Source organism: Pseudophryne corroboree, chromosome 4 (assembly GCF_028390025.1).
Source record: "Pseudophryne corroboree isolate aPseCor3 chromosome 4, aPseCor3.hap2, whole genome shotgun sequence".
Classification (NCBI taxonomy): Eukaryota; Metazoa; Chordata; class Amphibia; order Anura; family Myobatrachidae; genus Pseudophryne; species Pseudophryne corroboree.
The window spans coordinates 201,955,412-201,976,089 of NC_086447.1; the positions used below are offsets into that span (position 1 = coordinate 201,955,412).

General features: G+C 44.4%; 1 protein-coding gene and 1 pseudogene across 6 annotated transcripts in view; both read right to left on the reverse strand.

Annotated features, from left to right (window-relative positions):
- CROCC2 (ciliary rootlet coiled-coil, rootletin family member 2) overlaps positions 1-20,678 on the reverse strand; it is a 468,757-nt gene that overhangs the window by 351,403 nt on the left and 96,676 nt on the right. The window lies entirely within an intron of this gene.
- LOC134912845 (5S ribosomal RNA) lies at positions 17,863-17,980 on the reverse strand (annotated as a pseudogene).

Genomic DNA, 20,678 nt, shown 5'->3' on the forward strand with positions numbered 1-20,678 from the left:
AGGGGAACCTCTAACTAGAAAAGGAAGTACCCAGTTAGGGGTGCTACAGAACTAAAATAAAGTATGTGCGGCACAGCCGCCAAGACAAAGGCCACCACAACACATGCCAACACAACACCGCTGTGTTCTGGAGAGGACAGCACACGCAGAACCCTCTGCAGAAAATCCAAAGCAAAAGCAACAGGTAGCTACGGCCTAGGCCAAGGGACACGGCAAAGCCGCTACTCACGAAACTGGTACGAATACTGGCAAAAGGACAGGAACCCCCAAAGTAGCTGACACAGGCTCTCAGGACCGGATGACAGGCAGAATTCCAAACGACAGACCAGTGGACACCAAGGAGCTGGATACTGGATCAGACACAGACAAAGCCACAGGACTCCTGGACAGGAATGCTTCAAGGCAGGAAGCAGCTAGACAGAAGCTATCACCGGCATCTGTGTAATGCACTGAGACAGAATATAACAAGGATTTCTTGCAATCACAGCAGGGACCCTAATTAATTATGTAGCTGCACGACTCCAAACTGACAGGTGCAATTAACAGACAGGTGAGGCTAAACACATGGAAACAGGCTGCAATTACACAGACTCACCACCGGCGGCCAACAAGAGTCTTTCTAAACCAGAGCAAAGGAAATCCTGGCCTGCAAGAGAACTATAACATAAAATACATAAACGGAAAGCAAACAGGAATGAACCACTACTTGTGGTTCATAACAGTACCCTCTCCTTAAGGGTGGACTCCGGACACCCCATGACACCCACGGGGAACAGAAACAGAAGTATAACATAAAATACATAACCAAAATGCAAAACAGGAATAAGCCACTGCCGTGGCTCATAACAATGAGGATTCCAAATTGCTCCTTTTTCAGGACTTTTCTTTTCAAGTTTCTTCATGATGCAGGGAATTCTCTCCAGTCTGCACAGAACTTTTTTGAAAAGACATTCAATTTGCTCTCCTCTATCCTGCTAAGCTGAGGATCTTTCACGTCGGCAAACCACATTATTTTGAAACCCCTGATACTGCCCGCAATTTCTTACACTCTTTATCCTTGTCCTCCTCTGATTCACGCATGGACAATGCCATTTGACTGATCATGGCCTGATAAGTATTGCCTTGTTTAATCTCCTTTTTCTCCTTTCCAATGGATGACACTTTGTTATGTTTATTTTTTCTGTGTTTGCTGTTGTTAATGTTGCAGGGTATTTTTCCCGCTATAATGTGGATGCCTGAGCAGAGAGCACTCCCCTCTCTATTTCTTCTACCCATTCCCCACTCTTTTACTAGTCTTGATAATATTTCAATTGTATTGCGATGGTTCTTAGAACTGTCAATTTGGGTTAAAAAAAACGTTTAAATATTTGGACAGGTGGCACTTGTTATATGCTATTGTTGCACATACACGTATTGTAATATGTCTTGTTTTTCTGGTTTACTTTCTGTATTTCTCTTTGCTGGTTATCTTTGGTCCCTCTCCTGCTCGCTGGGACAGGTGGACAGACGCTTCCTTATGGCTTCTCCTTCTATGTTCCAACAGACTGGGTGTTGGATGATGTTGAGGTCTTCTGATACTGCTGTCCTCACGGACAAATCGAAGACTTCTCTAAAGATGGTCTTTTGGAATGTGGAAGGGTTGATCACCCCGATTAAGCGGGAGAAAATTCTAAATCATCTCAATAAATTTTGCCCCAATGTGGTGTTTTACAAGAGACGCATTGGTGGCTCACAGACCCAAACATAGTGCGAGATAATTGGATTGGTGATTATAAATGTGCCTCTTATACTATGAAAACTATAGGAGTGTTGCTCTTATTTAATAAATCTTTGCATTACGATATTAAGGATGAATGGATTGATCCTGATGGGAGATTTTTATTTTTGAAGGTGGATACTGAACAGGAACGGTTTACCTTAGCATGTATTTATGCCACCACAGGGCCGAATGTGGCCTTTTTTTCTACCCTCTTTGTTAATTTACAAGGTTGGATGGAGGGTTCTTTAATTTTGGGGGTGATCTAAATATAGTCTTTGACCCTTCCCTCGATGTGTCAGGTGGCCTATGCAGACTGGCTGCAGTAGATCCACCCCATCCACCTTATCGTTATTGCTAGACACATTACAACTTATGGACCCCTGGAGGTTCTTACATCGTGACTCTAGGGAATATACCTTTTTCTCTCATCCACATAATGTATTCTCTCGTTTTGATTATTGGTTGCTCTCTGGTTCATTAATTCATAGAGTTATAGACTCGACCATAGCTGACATTCTCTTATCTGATCATGCCCCCATTACCCTTACGCTGACCCTATCGACGCCTCGTCCATATTCTCATAACTGGAGCTTCCCAGACTACATAGCCCCCTCTGATGACTTTAAACTTTACTTAACCCAATACTTTCTTAACTATGTCTAGGATAATAGTGTCCATACGGATGATATAAATCCTTTTTGGCAGGGTTCCAAACCGGTTCTTCTGGGCCATATATTATCCTATGTCACCACTAAGAAAAAAATATTTCCAGGCCCGATTATCCCATGCAACTCACGCAGTTACCTCAATATACTCTCAATTGCTAGCTACTCCTTCTGAATCTAATTGACTACTATACAAGGATGCCAAGTCGATCCATGACACCCTTTGTGCTGAGCAGGCTAAACGAGTCTTATCATTCCAATCTAATAAGTATTTCCAATGGGGAAATCGCCCCGGGAAATTGTTGGCTAACTTAGTGAAAGCCTCCTCGGCCCCTAAACACATCCTGTCCATTCAAACTGGCCAGGGCTCACTAGCACAGACTCCGGAGACAATTAGTGATGCTTTCCTTTACTTTTTTGAAACCCTCTACACTGCACCCCATGATTAACCCATCAAGGGTCTGGACTTCTTAACTCAGGCAGGTCTCCCTACCCTTTCTGACGATGATAGAGACCTTCTTAGTTCTCCAATCACAGATACAGAGACGGAGATGGTGATCAAATCTTTACCAAATGGGAAGGCCCCAGGTCCAGATGGCCTATCTGCCGCATACTACAAACTCTCCCCACACATTCGGGAACATCTTTCTAGACTCTATAATTCAATCCTTACAGGTCAGTCGGTCCCTCTTGATTTTAATACTGCTAGGATAATTGTTCTACCCAAGCCGAATAAAGACCCCACCTTAGTCTCTTCGTATAGACCGATTTCCCTCTTGAATCAAGATTTCAAGATTTTTACTAAAATTCTTGCTTCCTGCCTCCAGTTGGTTTTACCTAAATTATTACACCCTGCACAGATAGGTTTTCTTTGCAACAGACATTCAGTTCATAATGTCCGCTCATTGTTGGCGGCTATGATTAAGACACATAACTCTTGGGAGACGGGAAACATAGTCCTCTGTTGTGACGCAGATAAGGCCTTTGACAGGGTATCCTGGGCACATTTAAGTAGAATTCTTCAATATCAGGAATTTGGCCCGGACTTTTTACATGTGTTTCACTCCCTTTACCACCAACCACTAGCTTATTTGACAGTTAATGCCCATAACACCCGTTATTTTACATTACATTGTGGCACCAGGCAAGGATGTCCTCTCTCCCCGCTTTTGTTCAATTTGGCATTAGACCCTCTTTTTCTGCATTTTTTAAGGGAAGATAGATAGCATGGAATTAAATTGAACCATCTGGAACTCAAATTCTCGGCATTTGCAGATGACATCTTGCTTTATTTTAGTAATCTCCGTGCGGCACTGCCCCATTTGCTCTCCATTTTGAACTCCTTTGAATTAGTGTCTGGGTTTAAAATTAACTATTCAAAAACCGAAGCTTTGGCTTTTTTTCCCTCTGCCAAAGCTGGCTGGGGTACTTCGTTCCCCTTTCTTGCCAGGACTTATACTGATTTCTCTAAATGGGCTCGCCTCCATTTGACATACACTGGCTGTTGTCATTTATATATAATGATAACTTTTCCACGGTTTATATATGTATTGCAGATGCTCCCACTGATCCCGCCTAAAGATACATTCACCCAACCGAACAGAGCATTGACCAAATTTATTTGGGCAGGTAAACGGCCAAGGGTCTCACTATTCAAATTACAACAACCACAGACCCTGGGTGGTCTAAATTTGCCGTGTTTGCGAACTTATGCAATGGCGGCGAACTGCAGAGTTGCTTTGGACTGGATTAATGGATGCAGTGTATATGCAAACCAACAACTAGAACAAACCTTTATACCAAACTGGATCTGGTCTCCTTGCTACATGCTACTTGCCTGATATTGTAAAAGATAATGTCCAGTTGTCTTCTACTGGTATAGCGTGGAGGACGGTGCGCTCCAAATCGAAATTGTCGTGGCAAACCTCTTTATTCCTGACCCTTTGGAGTAATCCCAATTTCGAACCACATAATACCTCTCCGATATTTTATACACGGTACAAAGGAGGCCTGAAATATGTCCACCACTTCTTACGTAGGGATGATTTAGTCCTGCTCACACACTCACAGTTACTGGAGCGATTTCTATCCTTGATGATTCCCTTATTTCCCTTTTTACAAGCGAGTAGCTATGTACAAAAAGTTCTGTACACTCTGACTGAGAAAGATAGGACCAACACTTTAGATAAAGCATTACGCCATGATCCCAATGGTCTCTTCTCCACTGCTCTTATATACGCCCAATCACGTCCTTTACTCAACCTGGAATCTCAGGATGTTGGTTTGTTGAGATGGAAGTCGGAGTTCCCAGATCTTTCCTTGAAATCCATTTTAGATGCCACTATGACTTTAGATAAACTATTGGTCTTGATCTCCTATACAGAGATGCACCAAAAATTTTTGCACAGGACTTATTTTACTCCTCAACTGAAATTCCTCATTGGGGATGCCCCAACTTCTAATTGTTTTAAATGCGGTTTGCCGGAAGCATATATAGTCCATTGCTTGTGGTCCTGTCCAAAGGTACAGGCCCCCTGGCAGGCAATTCAACTATATATTACGAATGAATTGAAAATTCAATTCACTATTACTAAATCCTGAATATTTTGGGGAATTTACCCTAAGACTTCCTTTCCAATGTTATCTAAAGGTAACCGTACTTCACTTGTCAACCTGGCCTCAGCAACAAAAAAAACTATACTCTCAAAATGGATCTCCCCAGATTTCGTACCCATTGCACTACTCTATCCCAGAATTTCATTCTTATTTCACTCAGATTGGACCAACACTACGCTTCACAAAGAAAAATTGACAGGGAAATATTTTGACACATGGCTCCCATACATTCGTACTCTATCTCCATCATTAAAAGAGGCCTTACGGAAATGTTTTCAAAATACTGATTGGTACATTCTAACAGTGTTAGACTCTGGTCTTCCATTCTAACTTGCCCCTGGATAGGGGTATCATTTCCCCCCTCGAAGCTGTAATTTGACCACATTATATCTGTGTCCTACGCCATACAAATTGCCCAGTTTAAGCTCTTGTCTCTCTTCTGTTGTATTGTTTCTTCCCTTGATCGATTGTTGTAATACTCTACAAGAGTTTGTGCTGTCTATGTGTATTGCTTGTATTGCTTTTGCCTGCCAACAAACTTTAATAAAAAAAAGAAAAAAAAAGAATGTCAAATGTTCACAGCGTAGTCATTAACGATCAGAATAGATGAGTGTTGTGATCTTGTTTGAGGCAGTGACTTGGTCATTTGTATGAGCTTATCATTGAGAACAGGACATTTATGTGACAGGAGCAATGTCAAGTGTGTGTGTGGGGGGGGGGAGAAATGGAAAGTCACAGAAATAGAGATAGTGGGAGGAGTAGGGTCCTCAATAGCAATAGTAATGGTTTGAAGCTCCAGTCACACTGATTGATAGGACTATGGTGTCTAACATACCATTATATAAAAATTAAGCTCAAATACTGTATCTCCTTTCAACTACTGATTTTCAACATTTAGAAATGTAAACTTGGTAGCTCTTCACAAGAGAAACAGTTAAAGTGGACCTTCAGCCTGCGTACAGTGGGGAAGCCATTTTGTTGGGCGAACCAATTTTCATGAGTAGGCAGACTGTCTAGTCACAAGGAACCACTGATATAATTAAGGGACTTAGGGCCTAATTCAGCATGAGTTGTAGTTGTACGAAGTGCTCGTATGATTTGGGTAGCCCCCTGCCTTTGCAGCCTAACTGTAAAGGTAGACGGCTAACTGCCATGTTTAGGCTCACAGCGGGTGTGTGTGACGTCACACAGCTGCCACGGCCACCCCACAACCTGTCCGGACATGCCTCCGTTGTCCAGACCGTGCCTCCAAAACAGTGTCGTCGTCTACAAAATTCGGCGAAATTGCCCGTCACAGCCCCCCACCAGGTCTTAGACTGCGTTATGAAGAGAAAGTAATTTAAGACTTTGTGCATGCGTGCACCAGCGTACGCGCATGCACACATGTGCTGAAATTGCCAAATAGTGATTTCAGCACAATAGCGATCCATGCATAATCGGGCTCTTAGGCCACTATTTATTAAAATAGTGATGCTGCCCCCAAAAAGAATATACCTTATCGTTACATAGTACATCCAAAAAGATTGATTTTTGGAGGCCTTTTTATCGATATATGTATATAGTCGCTGGGACAGTTTCCAATTAGAACCTGCCCCAGCTATGAGAAGATATTAACATGATAGCTTACATTATCCAATGCTGGGGTCTCCTCACCAGTCAAAAAGCACCCGTTTTCAGGATTTCTGTGTGTGGAAATAGGTGGGATAGTTACCAGCAAAATAAGTATTTCGCCTGTGCATTAGTAAACATATCCAAAAAACATGACCTGTTGGGAGTACTTGAGAGCTGAAGTTGAGAACCACTGTTCTGGAGTGTCATTATTCTACAGTGTCATGCCTTCATTCTACAATACCATGCTTCAATAGTGTCATTCATCTACAGTCCATCTACAGTCCTCAAGAACCTTAAACAAGTCATGTTTTCTGGCTTTCTGTGTGTGGAAATAGGTGGGATAATTACTGAACCAGCAAAATAGATCAACTCTCATGTGCATGATTAAAGAAATCCAGAAATGTTACCTGTTGGGGTACTCAAGAACTGGCATTGAGAACCACTGATCTAAAATAACAGCTAACTGTACATCTGAGTTCGGAACCCAGCCACGCAACTACGCATAGGTGGACATCCTACTGCACGAGAGCACAGCGGAAAAGTTTAGATAGACCTCGTGCAGTGGCGTCAGAAGGTGGGTGCAGGGGATGCGGCCCGCACCCAGGTGTCACCCTCGGAAGGAAACTTTGGTGGGATACTTAATAGAGGAGAATAAAGAGCAAGAGAGGAAGATAGAGTGCATTGTCATGTAAAAGGCCATTGGGTTAAAAGGCCAAGACCATATAGAAGTCGCTGCAAGGAAGCGGTGCCACGCGTCTGCTTTCCCCTCGTTCCTGAAGGCTCCCGCACTTGGTTCTCTACTCCAAATTATAGCTGATAATATCAAGGACTCATGTTCCACCTGCAGGTCTGACATTAGAAATTATGGGGCCCGGGACTGACAAAATAGACAGGGCCCCTCCCAGCCCAAAAAAAGATTCTACAGCACTGCTCCACCCCTATGTGATATACATTGTGACGTTACATATAGGTGGAGCATTGCGGACCTACGTGAATGGTTCACAGAGAGCTGATATGCAAGGAAAGCTTGTTTTAAGACGTTCTCCCTGTGTACCAGCCTGCTGTTGTTTCACAGCCTGGTGCAGATCTCCTGGTATTGGCGGTAGGAGCCAGAGGTGGGCCCCATCTCTGTAAGGGCCTGGGACACCAGTCCCCACAGTCCCCACCCCTGATGGCTGCCCTGTACTCCTGTACTATATCCCTATAATCTATTTCTCTAAATGTTGTTGTATTTCTCAGCCACTGCACACCATAACCCACCCTGAGGCAATTTACAGTTAATATTTTCCTTTAAAACATATGGCCACAAAAACAGACCATATACACTGAATTTATTGTGCCAGAGGATACAAAGACAGCAGAGGGGGTCAATTAATGGCTAAATGGCACTAAAACTGTTTGGAAATAATTATTAACTTGACAGCTCTCAATCTGATAAAAAACATTCATGTTCAAGCAAATCCATGGAGAATTATTTATGTTGCCCAATAAAATGTGTCACTCTATAAGCATTTCTGTTTGAAAGTGTGAAGTCTTGACATCTCCTGTGCTGCTAGAGGCGAATTATGGGGGGAAGAGATGGGAGTCGGAGATCACACGTCCCTGGGAAAGTGTTTGTGGGGAGGGCTGCGCTCCCACTGGGTTGTTAACAGCCAGACAGTTTATTTAGTGCTGTTATGAGAGAGCGTTAATTCTGCTCGGGAAGGTGGGAATCTGGCCCCACTGGGGGAGCGGAGAGGTGCAGCTGGACAGAATGAAGTGAGCTCTGGTGTTAGGGACAAGGTCACAAAGCAGTCAAGGGCCTTGTCAGTGTGTAGTCTTGTGATACGCTGCCAAAGACTGACACAGCACTCAAGCAGAGATTATGCCAAGACGTGTATGACAAGCAGATGGCATTGTGGTACAAGCCTGGTTCTTGCAACGAGTTGTACCAGTCTCGTTAAAGCATTGGCATATTATTAGTGCAGTAATGTTTAATCCACGGAGCTGTGGCTCAAAAACTCCCCCTTAATTTGGGGGTGGAGAAGATGGGGGTACAGATTTTCATCAGGTTTCTCCCTGGAGATGCTAAGCGATAGGACATCAGAATCATAGCTTTATCTTTTATTCTGACCACACTGAACTTCAGAAGTCTAGGGATAGTTCTCAGCACACAGGTCCCTGCACTAAATTATTATTATTATTATTATTATTACATTTTATTTATAGGGCACCACAAGTGTTACGCAGCGCCGTAGAAAGGACAGTACAGGGAGACACAACTTACATTACAGTAAATAAATAACAAAAATAGAGTACAGGTAACAAAGAGCACCACAATTCTCAAAACATAATACAGCTGAGATGTAAGTAGTGAGGGAGTAATCATCGTACTACTTGGGGCTGGTGATGTGATGTGCAATTTGTCCCAGATGTATTTGTTGTTCACTCAATGGGGTGAAAACAAGGATCACAATCGCAAAATGTCTTCTAAAGTCCAATGAAATGGTCATAGAAGTAATAGCAGTTACTGTTTGTCCTGACCATTGCTCATCTTCTCAGATTTGGATCTATCTAAACTACATTTAAAATATAGATTACAAATCATTCAAACTGCTGTTCTACACTTTATATTAATAGCATTTCCCCTTTTGATCATACGTTATTGTAAGACATTCAGCCTGGTATTGTGACATACAAATGTGTCCTGACGCACTTGCTGTAAATAACTGGTCTAAATCATCTTTACCTGTCTTGTGTGCCCATTTCAGAGTGATCCTGTGTCCCTTATCCCGTAACAAGCAACAGAATAATGGCCTGTCTGGCCCTCTTAACTTTCTAATCTTATAACCAGCATTCTGTAGCAGACAGTCTGCTGAGAAAATAACACAATTAGGGCGGGATTCAAATCTTTTATTGTCCCCAATCTCCCGTCTAAAGTGACGGGAGATCGCGGGGCGATAGTCTATGGCCCCCTGTTATCACGCTGATCGCGCCCATAAGAGACGGGTTTAGCCGCGTAAAGCAGCTAAACCCGACTAAAGTCATGGGCGCGATCGCAAAAAGTCCGGTTTTGGTATCCAAACGGGTCACTTTTCGTGCATTTCAGCTCACCACCCCAGGGGGTGGCGAGCTGAAATGCTGATGCTGATATCGTGCCCATCGGCAGTAACATTTGAATACTGCCGGTGGGCGCGATGGGGGTGGGAGGGGAGCTGCAAGATTTGAAATCCGCCCTTAGTGTTAAACAAACAGAAAAATAGGGTTCAGTATGATTTACAGATGGACACGATACCCCGACGGACATTGACTTACAGTCAAAATACCGACACGGTCAAAATACAGACATTTATTATGCCGACCTGTTCAAAATGCCGACATAGTCAGAATGCCAACATTTGAAATGTCGACATGTCAAAATGCCGACATGAGTTTTCCTGTTTTTATGTAAATGTCGACATAGCTCGAGATAGACACTGTCTAAGTGTACAGCATACGCTCGCCATGCTTCGCGCACGGTGCCTCGCTGCGCTCGGCACACTATTATATTCCCCCTCCCGGTCCACTGGTATGGTAAAGTATGAACAAGTCTGTTTTGGGGCAAAAAATCATTAAAAACCGCATGTTGGCATTTTGATATGTCGGCATTTCAAATGTCGGTTATCTGACTATGTTGGCATTTTGAACATGTCGGCATAATGAATGTCAGTATTTTGACTGTCGGGATTATGACCTTTGGTATATTGTCCGTCGGTAAATCAACTGCTAACCGAAAAATAGCCTTGTTTGTATTCAACATAGAGAAGGTATTAAAATCCAATAATGCTCATTTAATTCCATTGTCACCCAAAACATGCAGAACTAATAGCACTAATACAGCTGTATTATGCAAATACAATTCCTTTGAGAGGGGGCGTAATGGGAGACCATCGTAGTGTGCTATGTAACAGTGCAGTAGAAATGTATTAGATGTTCTAGGAATTAGAAAAGTTGGATACAAAATGCCATTTGGTGGTAACTCCCAGAATACAGAGGTTGAGACTTTGGGGTATATGCAATTGCGGTCGAATTCCCGAAATTGTCGAATTTCGGGAATTTTTCGCCCCCCAAAAAAAATCGTCAATGCAATTTAGTGCTTTCCGTCAAAAAAACGGACTTTGAAAATTCGAATTTTTGAAATTCGACTTTTGTCAAATTCGACTTTTCTGCAATGATACAAGTGCTGCAATTCGACCAAAGTGTATTCAATTCAAGTTTGGAAATTCGACAACAGTGCTTTTAGACAGTAAATTCGACATTTTCAATCCGCCACACTTTGGTGGGTGAAACTAATAAAAAAAATTTAAAACATGTTTTTTTTGGTGTTTTTTTTATTGATAATAGCATATCCATTTATATTAGAAGGGATTAGGTACTTGGTTTGTCTTTTTTGGAGGCACAAGTATTATTTATATATTTTTAAAAATAATATATATATACTTTTTTTTTTTTTTAAATGGAATGTTAAAATCCCGGAAAAAAATGGCGTGGGGTCCCCCCTCCAAAGCATAACCAGCCTCGGGCTCATCGAGCTGGTCCTGGTTCTAAAAATGCGGGGGAAAAATTGACATGGGATCCCCCGTATTTTTAAAACCAGCACCGGGCTCTGCGCCTGATGCTGGTGCAAAAAATACGGGGGACAAAAAGAGTAGGGGTCCCCCGTATTTTATACACCAGCATCGGGCTCCACTAGCTGGACAGATAATGCCACAGCCGGGGGTCACTTTTATACAGTGCCTTGCGGCCGTGGCATTAAATATCCAACTAGTCACCCCTGGCCGGGGTACCCTGGGGGAGTGGGGACCCCTTCAATCAAGGGGTCGTCCCCCCCCAGCCACCCAAGGGCCAGGGGTGAAGCCCGAGGCTGTCCCCCCCATCCAAGGGCTGCGGATGGGAGGCTGATAGCCTTCAGGAAAATGACAGAATATTGTTTTTTCCAGTAGTACTACAAGTCCCAGCAAGCCTCCCCCGCAAGCTGGTACTTGGAGAACCACAAGTACCAGCATGCGGGAGAAAAACGGGCCCGCTGGTACCTGTAGTACTACTGGAAAAAAAATACCCAAATAAAAACAGGAGACACACACCGTGACAAGTACAACTTTATTACACACTGCCGACACACACATACTTACCTATGTTGACACGAAGCAGTCGGTCCTCTTCTCCAAGTAGAATCCACGGGTACCTGAAAATAAAAGATAATTATACTCACCTGAACCATGGTCCAGAGATAAATCCACGTACTTGTCAAAAAAAGAAAACGAACACCCGACCAGCGAACTGAAAGGGGTCCCATGTTGACACATGGGACCCCTTTCCCCGAATGCAGAGAGACCCCCCAGTGACTGCTGTCACTGAAAGGTCTCGTAAGCCAATCAGCGAGCGCAACGTCCTTGCACTCTGCTGATTGGCTCTGTGCGCGTCTGAGCTGTCAGCGCATCGCACAGCTCCCTCCATTATATTCAATGGTGGGAACTTTGCGGCTAGTGGTGGGGTCACCCGCAGTCAGCGGCTGACCGCGGGTAACCCCACCGCTGACGGCAAAGTTCCCACCATTGAAAGTAATGGAGAGGCTTTGCGATGCGCTGTCTGACCTCAGACGCGAGACAGCCAATCAGGTGAGCGCCACGAAGTAGCGCTTCCTGATTGGCTGAAGGGACCTCAGTGACAGGAGTCACGTGGGGTCCCGGCATTCGTGGAAAGGGGTCCCATGTGTCAACATGGGACCCCTTTCAGTCCGTTGGTACGGGTGTGCATGTTTTTATTTTGCCAAGTACGAGGATTTTATCTCTGGACGTGGATTTATCTCTGGACACTGGCAGGTGAGTATAATTTTTTTCACAGGTACCCTCGGATCGTCGGAGACTGTGGCAGTGGGCGTGTCAACATAGGTAAGTATGTGTGTGTCGGCAGTGTGTAATAAAGTTGTACTTGTCACGGTGTGTGTGTCCTGTTTTTATTTGGGTATTTTTTTTCCAGTATTACTACAGGTACCAGCGGGCCCGTTTTTCTCCCGCATGCTGGTACTTGTGGTTCTCCAAGTACCAGCTTGCGGGGGAGGCTTGCTGGGACTTGTAGTACTATTGGAAAAAACAATATTCTGTCATTTTACTCAAGGCTATCAGCCTCCCATCCGCAGCCCATGGATGGGGGGACAGCCTCGGGCTTCACCCCTGGCCCTTGGGTGGCTGGGGGGGGGACCCCTTGATTGAAGGGGTCCCCACTCCCCCAGGGTACCCCGGCCAGGGGTGACTAGTTGGATATTTAATGCCACGGCCGCAGGGCACTGTATAAAAGTGACCCCCGACTGTGGCATTATCTGTCCAGCTAGTGGAGCCCGATGCTGGTGTAAAAAATACGGGGGACCCCTACTCTTTTTGTCCCGCGTATTTTTTGCACCAGCACCAGGTGCAGAGCCTGCATTTTTAGAACCAGGACCAGCTCGAAGAGCCCGAGGCTGGTTATGCTTTGGAGGGGGGACCCCACGCCATTTTTTTCCGGGTTTTTCCCATTTTCCCCCGTTTTTTTAAATCACAGCAAAATCCGGCAAATCGGCCGTTTTTCGCCCGCGGGACTGTCGAATCCGTTTTTCATTGAATATGGTGAATTCCGGAAGCCACCTGCCGGAATTCACCTGTCGAATTGTGTCGAATTAAAAAACGGCGATAATTTGCCGCGATTCGCCGCTAATTGCATATACCCCTTTATCTTTCTCACCCCTGGAGGTTTACTTACTAAGCGTCAGGTTCTAAAACCCAGTGCTTTCGATCTAGTTTATACCTAAAATTTAAAAGGCTAATGCTTTTACTAGCAAAACAAGTAAAAGCATTGTCCTTTTAAATTTTGGGCACAATCACGCTTGGAACCCGACTATTATTAAATAAACTCCCTGATGTCAAATGCACCATTATCCCCATCTTTTATCCAATATAAAAAACGATATATTGTCTTAGAACACAGAATGAATCTTTTAGATTGGACAAGTAAACACCATCAAAATAAAAATCCTTCAGAGATTGCTAGATTTCTTTCAAGCCCTTCCGGTTCAAGATCCCCCGAAAAGTACAAATTTATTCAAAGTATTACCTCTTGATTTATTTGGGAGAACAATGCCCTTAAGATCCTGCAAAGATCTCCCAGTGGTGGTGGCCTGAGATTACCAACTTCAAAATATATTGCCAGTGGCACAGCTCGCCCATTGTGTCCAACAGAATGTGGTTCCTTTCTCTAAAATGTGGGCCTATGTAGAGGCAGAGAGCATTCAGGTGTCTTCATTCTCCTCCCTTCTATGGTTCGCTTATTCTCTTCCATACTAATTCCTATTTTGGTAACCCTTTTTTTACCCCAGCCCTCATTTTCCCTATCTGGACTGACTGGAGATATCGGGTTTCTCAATCATCTTTTGCCGATTTTCATAACTCTCAGAGGGCGGGATGTACTAAGGGGAAAATGCGGTAAACCTCTGTTTACCGCATTTTCCTGATGTACCATCCCCCGGCCGGCAGGTCAGCGCCGCGGCGGGGTTCGCCAGCTTTAGCTGGCGATAGTCCATAGAAGCCTATGGGCTTCTCTCCGTGGCGCTGTGTGAGGGATCCGATCGGATCCCTCCCAGCATGCCTTGCGGCCACCCCCCATCACCCTGCACATGCACAGTCTGACTCCTGGGGCCGAATCCCAGAAGTCAGGCTGCCGTTGTGCATCGCGGAGGACAGCTCTTATCGGAAGAGCTGTCCTCCGCAATGCTGATCGCATATGTAAGTACATATGCGATCAGCATCGTGGCGCAGGGCGGCGATGGGCGGCGATGTACATTAGTACATCCCGCCCAGAATCTCTGAATTCCTCACGTAAACAGTTCTACCAATTTTAACAGATCAGGAATTTTTACATTCTCCAAAAATCCAGATAATTGAACAGAAACATAGTGGATGTAGGGGATACCGTTGCAATGCGACCCAGAGGCACAGGGGCCCATCTTTAAGACTTGGCTACCCTGCACCCAGGTCATAGTTATTTACCAAGTTCCTGGAATTGCATGCCTAAAAATTAGGTCCGTCCCATTGTCCAGGCTATAACGGACGACTCTGCACTTCTATAAATGGTGGTCTTGGCCTCTCCCTCTCAACTCCACAGTGATATGATCCATCTCTCACACTCCTGTTTCACCCTAGCAGGCACAGCTGTGAGCAGGCTTCTCACTGATTACAGCCTCTATGATTAGAGCTGGAGTGTGGACTGAGCTCTGAGATCTCCACATAAAGTTGAATTTCCAGCTGGTTGGCTCCCTAGCTTCTGTCATGTTATAGACTATGATAAATAATAGCTAGAATGTCACTGGTTGCTATGGACAACTTCCCTACTTTATCTCTTTTGAAGTTTTGATGCATCGCCCCATGGGTTAAGGCTGAAATACCGATGGGCGGAATGTCAGCGGTCAGAATCACGAGAGCTGCATCCCGCTGTTTAGAAACCAGACAGGATCGGGAAACAAGCTACCCCTCACCCCCTAACCCTCCCTACGGAAGCCTAACCCTAACCCTCCTCCCTCCTGCAGCCTTATCCTAATCCTCTTTGGTGGTGCCTAACCATAACCCACATCCTAAACCTAACACTCCCCGCCAGGGGTGCCTATCCCTAACCACCCTTGCCCACAGGCTAAACCTAAACCCTTTCCCGCAGCCTAACCCTCCCCCGCGCGGCTTTCCTCTTGGGCGGTCAGGCAATGACTCGATCGGGATACCGGCTGCTGGAATGACGGCGCCGGCATTGTGATTCTATTCGGTATGCTGGAGCCGGCATTCAAATCAGTGTCGGGATTCCGGAGTCAGTCTTTTGACAGCCGAGATCCCGACTACTGGGATCCTGACCGGATCCCCTCCCCATAATATGAACTGGGACACTATAATAGGCACAATATGAACTGGAGACACTATAATGGGACATTAGATGAACTGGGGGTACTGTAATGTTGCATAATTTGAACTGGGGGTACTGTAATGTTGCACAGTATGAACTGGGGGTACTGTAATGTTGCACAGTATGAACTGGGGGTACTGTAATGTTGCACAGTATGAACTGGGGGTACTGTAATGTTGCACCGTATGAACTGGGGGTACTGTAATGTTGCACAGTATGAACTGGGGGTACTGTAATGTTGCACAGTATGAACTGGGGGTACTGTAATGTTGCACAGTATGAACTGGGGGTACTGTAATGGTGCTCAGTATGAACTGGGGGTACTGTAATGGTGCACAGTATGAACTGGGGGTACTGTAATGGTGCACAGTATGAACTGAGGGCATTACAGTGTGGTATAATATTAACTGTGGTATGGCAATGTGCCATAATATGAACTAGGGGCACTGTAATGTGGAATTAAGTGAATTGAGAGGACTACTATGGGACATAAGATTAACTAAGGCACTACTATAGGCATAAAATAAACAACCGCTGCAGAGAGAGTTGTCTCTATCTCTCTAGAAGCATTGGATGGGGGCCCTTTCAAAATGTTGCTATGGGCCCCAAAAACTTCTGGCTATGCCCCTGATCAGATCCCTCATTACTTTTGATTCCATCTGTACAAGACAAACTTCCTCTCTTGGGCTTGTTTCTACCCTGTATGTTGAGATGCCTGATAATCCTCACAAATAATTATGAGCATTGAATGATGGTGAATGTATTGACAGAGAGGAGATCAGGGAGCCAAATGGTTCCTGACGTCTCACACAGATGTAAAATGCCCGACTTCCAGCACCTTCTTACATATCTGGTGGGCTTATCTAGGGTGGCCATAATATCCCTTTAATCTGGGACACCTATGATTTACACAGGTTCTGTGGCTGGCTAAACTCTAGCCTGAATTTCACCTAGTTTTAGCCAGCCACAGAACCTGTGTAAATCATATGTGTCCCAGATTAAAGGGATATTATGGTCACCCTAGTTTATCCGAAACTAACTGGATATTGGTCAGCCTTGAGAAACCTAATACTATCATTTCAATATCTTCCTTTATTTTCTAAATACTATTTGTTGCCCCTGGCCCCCACCCAGACACAACAAAGCACCAATCCAAACGTATTCGCCACATAATACTAGCTGCCACCTGTCAACTAACAGCTGACCGGAAATCTCAAACTTCCCTTTTTATGACGGCTGCAATTAATCAATTACAGTGCTCATATCACATGGAATACATGACGGCAATCATTAATAACTTTACCAAGTAATTTATTTAGTACTGGGGACAACAGGCAACTTACTGTGATGTTTATCTGCCTTTCTCTCCTAAACTTCTTCTAAACTCTGGTTCTGTACGTCATCTGTACGTCACCTACCACCTCACCATGGCCTTGTCCACCTTCCACTCTTCCCTCCACTCTCCTTCTATCCTCTTTCACACCTGTTCTGATTTCTCTGCATTATTCTTGCACATGCAGCATCTTTTATTGTCTCCTTATTACACTCATTTTTGGAAAGGATTAAATTTGGTGCCGCACAGGACTAGTTAGGATAATCTTCATAATGGGCTCTTGTAAAGTTTGTCCCTTGTAGACCAACAGTGCATGTACATGAGAGATGCCTGAAATAGGTATCCAAGGAATTAGTTTGGTTGGTGGTGCACCCAGAGTCAGTAATGCATATAGAGGTTTCAAAAGGAAAAGAAAGACTCTGTGTTGGGGCACTCTTTAAAATAAAACTTAACTTTTAATTAGTATGCATTAAAATTTGAAATACACAAACAGACACACATATAGTACACTGAGGGAGGTTATGGGTTAAGCCTTCCTCATATGATATCATGAATCTATAACCCAAATTTGGGAAGACAAATTGCAGATTCTAGAAAATCAAAAACTAGGAGTAATATATTCTCCAAACATTTTAGGTGTTAGTGGCACCAAGGTGAAAATATCACAAATTCAAGATTACAAATGACTGAAGATTCAAATATGTAACACAGTGGCATATAATGAGAAAAATAAGACTAACATTTAGTCAATTTTTGAATGTCAACTGTGCTAGTATCTCCTGGTAAGGATTAATTGGCCATTTAAATAGTTATGACCATCAAATGTATATGTTGTATACAAATCTCTGTCAAATAGCTTGTCATAAAAAAGAAATATGAATGAAGAAGGTGGGGGTCAAATGTTACTCCACCACTTATGCTGTCCACACAGATATGGGAGTGTTATATTACTGCACCCAATATTCCCTAGTGGTCTCCCTTCTAGGTACTAATGGAGCTCTCACTGCTTAGCTTCCAAGATCAGGCGAGATTGGGCGTGACCAGTGAAATATGACAGTAATATCCCAAGAGTAGTGAATGAGAGAGTGTTTGGTTATTGACGCCCACCAAAGAAGAGGCACTTCTGCTGTCCAATATAAATGCACAGATTCTCTGTTACTGGGAGCATTGCAGAGAGATATTAGGCTTGCATATCGATGAGAGGGTGCCGGAAAGAGGTGGATACATAGGAAAGTATGAGTTTGGGGCCAGTCTTCTGCTGTCCACTGTCATATATTGATATAGCGGACAGAGGATGAGAGAGACGGGTTGCCTTTGCCCATAGAAGGTAGCTAGGATGAAGGTAAATGAAAAACAGGAAATAGGGATGACACAGTAGTAAATATGAGATTAATGTCAAAACATGAAGATGGATGTTCAAAAACAATATATCCACTTAGGCAAAGAGATTACCGATATGACTGTCAAATCATGAGGCTGTGGGTAGATGTTCAAATACAATATATCCACTTAAGCAAAGTGTTTAACAGTAAGAAGATTCACTATACATACGGTAAGCTATAACTTTAAAGCATGAATAAGCTAATACCGGTATTGAATGAGTAACAGCTGTTTAAATGAATATCTCGCAGTATATCATGATTTCTAAAGGGAATGGATGTACAGCTGAAAATACATTGAAAATGTATGATTTCTTCAAAAGAGAACAAGAAGAAAAGCCATGGTAGCAAAAATGACAGAAAAAAAATAAGATTTTACTCACCGGTAAATCTATTTCTCGTAGTCCGTAGTGGATGCTGGGGACTCCGTAAGGACCATGGGGAATAGACGGGCTCCGCAGGAGACTGGGCACTCTAAAGAAAGATTTAGTACTACCTGGTGTGCACTGGCTCCTCCCTCTATGCCCCTGCTCCAGACCTCAGTTAAGGAAACTGTGCCCGGAAGAGCTGACATTATAAGGAAAGGATTTTGGAATCCAGGGTAAGACTCATACCAGCCACACCAATCACACCGTATAACTCGTGATAAACTTTCCCAGTTAACAGTATGAACAACAACAGAGCATCAAACAACAGATGCCAACATAACATAACCCTTTTATTAAGCAATAACTATATACACGTATTGCAGAAAGTCCGCACTTGGGACGGGCGCCCAGCATCCACTACGAACTACGAGAAAAAGATTTACCGGTGAGTAAAATCTTATTTTCTCTAACGTCCTAGTGGATGCTGGGGACTCCGTAAGGACCATGGGGATTATACCAAAGCTCCCAAACGGGCGGGAGAGTGCGGATGACTCTGCAGCACCGAATGGGCAAACACAAGGTCCTCCTCAGCCAGGGTATCAAACTTATAGAACTTTGCAAAGGTGTTTGAACCCGACCAAGTAGCTGCTCGGCAAAGTTGTAATGCCGAGACCCCTCGGGCAGCCGCCCAAGAAGAACCCACTTTCCTTGTGGAATGGGCTTTCACTGATTTTGGATGCGGCAAACCAGCCGCAGAATGAGCCTGCTGAATCGTGTTACAGATCCAGCGAGCAATAGTCTGCTTTGAAGCAGGAGCACCCAGCTTGTTGGATGCATACAGGATAAACAGCGAGTCAGTTTTCCTGACTCCAGCCGTCTTCAAAGCCCTGACTACATCAAGCAACTTGGAGTCCTCCAAGTCCCGAGTAGCCGCAGGCACCACAATAGGTTGGTTCAAATGAAAAGATGACACCACCTTCGGCAGAAATTGCGGACGAGTCCGTAATTCTGCCCTGTCCATATGGAGAACCAGATAGGGGCTTTTACATGACAAAGCCGCCAATTCTGACACACGCCTAGCCGAAGCTAAGGCCAATAGCATGACCACTTTCCACGTGAGATACTTTAGCTCCACGGTCTTAAGTGGCTCAAACCAGTGAGATTTCAGGAAACTCAACACCACGTTAAGATCCCAAGGTGCCACTGGTGGCACAAAAGGGGGCTGAATATGCAGCACTCCCTTTACAAACGTCTGAACTTCAGGAAGCGAAGCCAGTTCCTTTTGAAAGAAAATGGATAGGGCCGAAATCTGGACCTTTATGGATCCTAATTTTAAGCCCATAGTCACTCCTGACTGTAGGAAGTGCAGGAACCGGCCCAGCTGGAATTTCTCTGTAGGAACCTTCCTGGCCTCACACCAAGCAACATATTTTCGCCATATACGGTGATAATGCTTTGCTGTCACGTCCTTCCTAGCCTTTATCAGCGTAGGAATAACTTCATCCGGAATGCCTTTTTCCGCTAGGATCCGGCGTTCAACCGCCATGCCGTCAAACGCAGCCGCGGTAAGTCTTGGAACAGACAGGGCCCTTGTTGCAACAGGTCCTGTCTGAGAGGCAGAGGCCATGGGTCCTCTGTGAGCATTTCTTGCAATTCCGGGTACCACGTCCTTCTTGGCCAATCCGGAACAATGAGTATTGTTCTCACTCCTCTTTTTCTCACAATTCTCAGCACCTTTGGTATGAGAGGAAGAGGAGGAAACACATAGACCGACTGGAACACCCACAGTGTTACAAGTGCGTCCACAGCTATCGCCTGAGGGTCTCTTGACCTGGCGCAATACCTTTTTAGCTTTTTGTTGAGACGGGACGCCATCATGTCCACCTGAGGCAGTTCCCATCGATTTGCAATCTGCGTGAAGACTTCTTGATGAAGTCCCCACTCTCCCGGGTGGAGGTCGTGCCTGCTGAGGAAGTCTGCTTCCCAGTTGTCAACTCCCGGAATGAACACTGC